The sequence below is a fragment of the Salvelinus alpinus genome, chromosome 8, assembly GCF_045679555.1.
Source record: "Salvelinus alpinus chromosome 8, SLU_Salpinus.1, whole genome shotgun sequence".
Lineage (NCBI taxonomy): Eukaryota > Metazoa > Chordata > Actinopteri > Salmoniformes > Salmonidae > Salvelinus > Salvelinus alpinus.
The window spans coordinates 43,147,797-43,153,796 of NC_092093.1; the positions used below are offsets into that span (position 1 = coordinate 43,147,797).

At 43.0% G+C, this 6,000-nt stretch overlaps 1 protein-coding gene across 1 annotated transcript in view; it reads left to right on the forward strand.

The window, feature by feature from the left end:
- The window catches only part of LOC139583159 (sine oculis-binding protein homolog), a 28,049-nt gene extending 22,992 nt beyond the window's left edge, over window positions 1-5,057 (forward strand). Inside the window, exon 7 of the mRNA XM_071413958.1 lies at window positions 2,827-5,057. The gene's annotated coding sequence lies outside the window, so the exon portion shown is untranslated. The remainder of the gene's footprint in view (window positions 1-2,826) is intronic.
- Window positions 5,058-6,000: the final 943 nt, after the last annotated feature.

Here is a 6,000-nt window from a genome sequence, read left to right on the forward strand (position 1 = left end):
TAAATGCTACGGGCAACAACAATGTCATACTTGTTTGGACCAGACAGAATCAGATAGATACTTAGAGATACACGTAGAGAGACAGAGGGGCGCTGTTTCACACGCTCGGATGCTTACTCCTGTGAGATACATTCAGCTTCTTGCGAATTGAAGGAAAATTATGAAACACAAAAAGACAAAAGATCAATTATTTTATATATATAGGTTTGTTTTATTGGTCCATTTTTCGGGTAAGCCTGGCTTCCCTTGGCATCCATGAATACACGCCACTGCTACACAATGAGAAAGCCTCAAATTAAGCCACAGGGGATAAATAGCTTCTTTTTAAAATAGCCTAGCTGTGGAGTGTAGCCCAATAACAAGGCATAGCCTACAGTTGGGAACGTGTGGCAAATCTGTCAGTGAACAAACAGCACGCAGACAAAACTGGCCTTTCGCAATATTTTAAATAGTCTACAATCGCGGGAAAACACAGGTTGTAAAGCACATGGCTCCTGCTGAAAAGAAGAATATAACCAGCTGTAGGCTGCCAAAATATTTTATCAACATCCAAATATTGTTGAACAAGGGAGAGAGGGGGCACTAGCGCATATGCCATCACCAGCAAGTGAGCTGTGCGTCATTGGGTGACTCAGTGAAACTGGAAAGCCTTTTTAGGACTATAATTTCCTCCTCATATTGTAGCATACAATATGTCTCCACACACCTAGGCCTAGGCTATTGGTGGATTCAAGATAAGGTCGTTTTCATTGATCTTAGATTATCAGTAAGTCAGTGTCAAAGTAGCCTGTCATTTCAATCATTTGTGCAGTATTATAGTGCTTTCAAGAACACTGGGAACTCTGAACAAAACGAGGTTGAATCATGGCGTCAGTAATCTTCAGGTCGGAGCTCTAGAAAGAGGCCAGAGTTCCACTTGGAATTCCGAGTTGGAAGACCGTTCCAAACTAATTTTCCCAGTCGGGGCAAATTTTTTCCCGAATTTTACAGTTGTCTTGAACGCACTGAAGTCGGAAGTCAAATATTTCCCAGTTCTCAGTTCCGAGTTGTTTTGAAGGTGTAACAGAGTTGGTTATGTTTCCACTTGCCTCTAAAGAAAGGTGTATTTAATGTTCAAGCATTCTTATTGGTTAGTTCAACGCTGATGACAATAAGGTGTGTTGTGATTGGCCCCGCTTGCAGATAGGGGGAGATCGCGAACGTCAGGTCTTCCCAGTATGAAAATGTGATGCAAGGGATTTTGCCATCGACAGCCATCAATACCGTTAAGCCCTGCACAACTAACGTGCTGTTTCCCATTTAACAACAGCAGCAGAAATAAATGATTCTCAACTGGGAACACTGGCTGATGTGATTTATTTGGACAAAACACAACGCAAAGAGAGTGCGATTTGTTACAAACGCCGCATAAAAAAATATTTTGCCAAATTCTCCAGTAATGTAAAATGACGTAGAATTGGATGAAATGCGTTTATACAAGGCCAAACATTTCCCGGACCCTAGGCTAGAAAAAATGTTTCCCATGTGTGGAACTTCTGTAAGTGCCTCTACTATATTGCTCTATGTCACAGTGGAAATGTGATGATATGCATGGAATACTTTATTATAAAGAATATTTTTTCTTTCTCATGTGTTCCGGTACCTCAAAGCTCCCCAGGTCACCCCTCTCTCGCGCTAACTTTTTGTTCCGGCACCTCCAAATTTACCAGTTAAGCACTGGTTAGGAGTTAGGGGTTAAGGTTAGGGTTAGGTTGTTAAGGACTAAGGTTAGGGAAAACAGGATATTGAATGGGAATAGTTTTTTGGGTCCCCAAAAGGATAGTAAAACAAATGTGTGTGTGTGTGCGCGCACGTATGTGTGAGCGTGTGTATACAGTATATGTGTGTGCTGAGGGTGTGTATAGTAACGTGTGTGTGTGTTTGCATATGTCGCGAGCGCTTATGTGTAATGGGACCCGGTCTGCGTTCACAGTCGGCTGACTTTAGCTTAGTAACTCTCAGTGCAGAGGTTAATATGGCTGTCCACTTCCATTGTGTTCGCTACTAAAAGTTTATTTAAAAAAACTTTTAAGTCTTTTAGCTCTGACAAAATCAACAGGCCAACTGGAGGATTTCACCTCAGGAAATAGCCCGGCTTCGTCTCAGTTTTCAATGCCTTTATTTGGGCTATTTTATTGCCACGTGTAACTAGATCCCTCCACATGGGTATTTGCAGAGCGTTTGAAACTTAAACAGAGAGGGACAAGGGGAATAGAGAGTTAGAGAGTACAGAGCCATGGCTTCTTGGCCCCTGGTGTGTGTGTGTGTGTGTGTGTGTGTGTGTGTGTGTGTGTGTGTGTGTGTGTGTGTGTGTGTGTGTGTGTGTGTGTGTGTGTGTGTGTGTGTGTGTGTGTGTGTGTGTGTGTGTGTGTGTGTGTGTGTGTGTGTGTGTGTGTGTGCGCGTGTGCATCCGTCTGTGCATGTGTGAGTGTGTGTTCAGCACAGATGTTCTTGGTTTGATAATAACCTATGTGACAGTTATCTGGGTGTTGACATATCTAAAAGCCTCATTCTCACAGTGTTTATGTTGAGTGGGTGGATTAAGGAAGGGAGGATTGACAGAATAGGAAGGCAGATCTAAGAGTATGGTATAGATGTAAATGGAAATACAATTCAAATCTCTTTCTCTCTCTCTCATCCCCCTTTGTCTCGCTCTCTCTTTTTCTCTCTGTCTCTCTCTTCCCTCTCTCTCTCCTTGTATTTTTTTCTTTCGCTCTCTCTCTTTCTCCGTCTCTCGCTCTCTCTCTCTGTATGTGATGAACTGCTTTACTGTTTTACACTGTACAGCGGTACCAGATCCAGTGCCCTGCCCTCTTATGGACATCACCAGAACCAACGCCCTCTCTCCAATCCATTCTTCAGCCAATCAATCAGCCACCAGGGAGATTGGCCCCGCCCTTCTTCTGACCACGAGGTGCCAATCAAGGAAGCAGTCCAATGGGGGAAGCAGCCCAAGATGTGGACTTCCAGTATATTCACAGCATCTTTGGACTTCAGAGATACCTCCCTCTTTGATCTCTGCCATACTCCATGAGCCTATCAGAGCCCACTCCTCAACCCTATTCAGTGGCTCTACACTAGACGGTAGGCTACTAGGCTCCAATCATCAGCCTTGTGTGGTCTTCTCAGATGGAGCCTGAACCTGATCTCTTTCCTGGGGAAACGGTTTGTTTTCTCTGCCTAGCTCCACACAAAGAGCCACATTGTTCCTCTCCCCCATATCCCACGCTAACTCCCCTACTCGGGTTTTGGGTTACCTGGCCGACGGGGGCTCAGGCTTCAGGAGGAGTGTCTATTTTTTGGTCTGATTGAGGGCCAGGAATATGTGTGTACCCCCCTCTCCTTCTCTCCTCTCCTCTCCACCCTGTAACCCCTGCCCAATTGCAGTATACAGTACACACACCAGTCCTGAAATGCAACTTCTTACACCAATTGCTCGATAACTTCCTCTTTCCCTCTTATATCGTCACACGAGGGATGAGGGTACACAATTTCAGTTCAAGAATTTATCCTCTGGTATTTGTCTGAACTATTTTAAGGAGGGATGGAATCTCCTGGAGCAATGAAAAAGGGGAACATATGAACTGTAAACAATGTCATATGTTAATGAAAGAGAGAGGGCGCAAGTCCCATATATCAATCTACCGATATAGCTGAGTTGGCAAGGGAAGTTTTGACTTGCCTGAGACTTGAAGACTTGTCCCCAAAATGAATGCCAAGGCTTTGGCTGAAAGGGCTAACACGGTCTTGTGATGTGCAGGAGACCTGGGTTTCAAACCATCACACATGCAGTGATTTATAACACTGACTCAGTCATGGGACTTGGGCTATATTGTCACAGGCATACCATTTATGATCTTTTTTTTACCACCAATTGGTCTTTTGACCAATCAGATCAGATCTTTTGCCAATAATTGGGCAGCCTGTGTAAACACTGCCATAGAAGTAGATATTTTGAGTTTCCAAACCCACTCCCTCTGTTGATGCTCCTTACCTTACTCAGATAATGTGCAGTGGGCCCCTTTTGGTGGGTTTGGAACAACAACGTAGGTAGTCATGTTACCAGCCATGGTATTATTTTGAACCGTCAAAGGCTGCAAAATGCAGCTATCAGTATTACAGTTTGATGAGATACTAACTATATGCCTGGTCCCAGATCTATTTGTTCTGTCTTGCCAACTCTTCTAGTCATTGGCATGCCAAACAGTACAAACAGATCTGGGATCAGCGTAACAAACGCTCCAGTGGGAGCATCATCATCTTGAGGCCTTGCCAACACTCATCATCACATTGTGAGAATTCACTTTTAGTTTTTGCTATACATAGACTTTGACTTTATATTAACTTATGAATGATGCCTCTATAGATCTTCAAAAAGTGCTTTATTGATTTTTATTTTGATGATGATTATTATGCTGTATTTTGAAAGTTCTAACCAGTTTCCAAATGTTTTGTTAGAATTTGTCCAGTAGAGTGCAGTGTCGCTTTTGGAACATACAGGTACCTGCCAAAATAATGGAAACACTTGAGTAAATGAGGGATACAAAGTAAATTGAATGCAGGTGGTTCCACACGCGTGGTTCCTGAGTTAATTATGCAATTACCATCCCATCATGCTTAGGGTCATATACAAAAAATAATGGGCAAGCCGTTATTTTGGCTGCCATGGCTATGCCCCCATAGGATGACAATGCCCCCATCCACAGGTCACGAATTGTCATTGAATGGTTTAATGAGCATGAAAACGATGTAAGCCATATGCCATGGCCGTCTCAGTCACCAGATCTCAAGCCAATTAAACACGTATGGGAGATTCTGGAGCGGCGCCTGAGACAAAACACAAAACACAAAATGATATAATTTTTGGGGTGGAAGAATGGTGTCACATCCCTCCAATAGAGTTCCAGACACTTGTAGAATATATGCCAAGGCACATTGAAGCTGTTCTGGTTTGTGGTGTCCCAACGCCCTATTAAGACACTTTATGTTCTGGTTTCTTTTATTTTGGAAGTTACCTTAGCAGGTAAGGTAACTTCCAAAATAAAAGAAACCAGAACATAAAGTGTCTTAATAGGGCGTCGGGACACCACAACCCAGAACAGCTTCAATGTGCCTTGGCATATATTCTACAAGTGTCTGCCTCTTTTTTATATACATAACTAGCCGTCTCCAATACCTTCGGTAAATAGATAGGCTATTTTCATTAACATAAACATGTATTAATTCACCTTCATTCAGTAAACAACCATACATTTAGTGCCAATACAAGTCTGTCTTTAACATGCCAATTTCAGCAATGGCTCGATCTATTCATCGATCCTGCCACAGATCACCTGTTGCCATCCCATAGCCAAAATAGAACATTGTCACAACCCCCCCCCCCCCCCCCCCACCCCCACACACACACACACACACACATACACCTCTGCCATCTCAGAACTGCATTCCAAAGAGCACATGCCCAATCAGCGTATGTGTAGCCACGGTGACAACAAGCTCATTCCAGTCAACAGGCTTACCTTAGGTCATGCCTATAGAATCAGTGTCATCTTAGTCTGCCCAGGGGACTGTGTCACAAACTATTATGACTCAGCAGTGGTGTCACTCTATACTAATGCCTGGCATATCCTGCAGTAGTCCCCTAGCCATTCCTTAGCGGACAAAAAGTCAACAAAAAACTGCCATAGTATATTGCACATCTACCAATACCTACCATTTCTGGCCAGTATCAGTTTGGGAAGATAAAAATGTAAAGTTGTCTAAAACCTATATATTGTGGACTCTGAGGACACTTGTTGAACATATAGGGTACTGTATAATTGACAATTCAGATAGTTTTGTATGTAAATGAATATGATAAACTGGGAGCTGTTTGGTGAAGACCCGTTTGTAAAGTGAATAAAGGCTATTCTGACAGTAACATCATCATGTGTTATTCAAGTCTGATGTCGTCTTTTACTT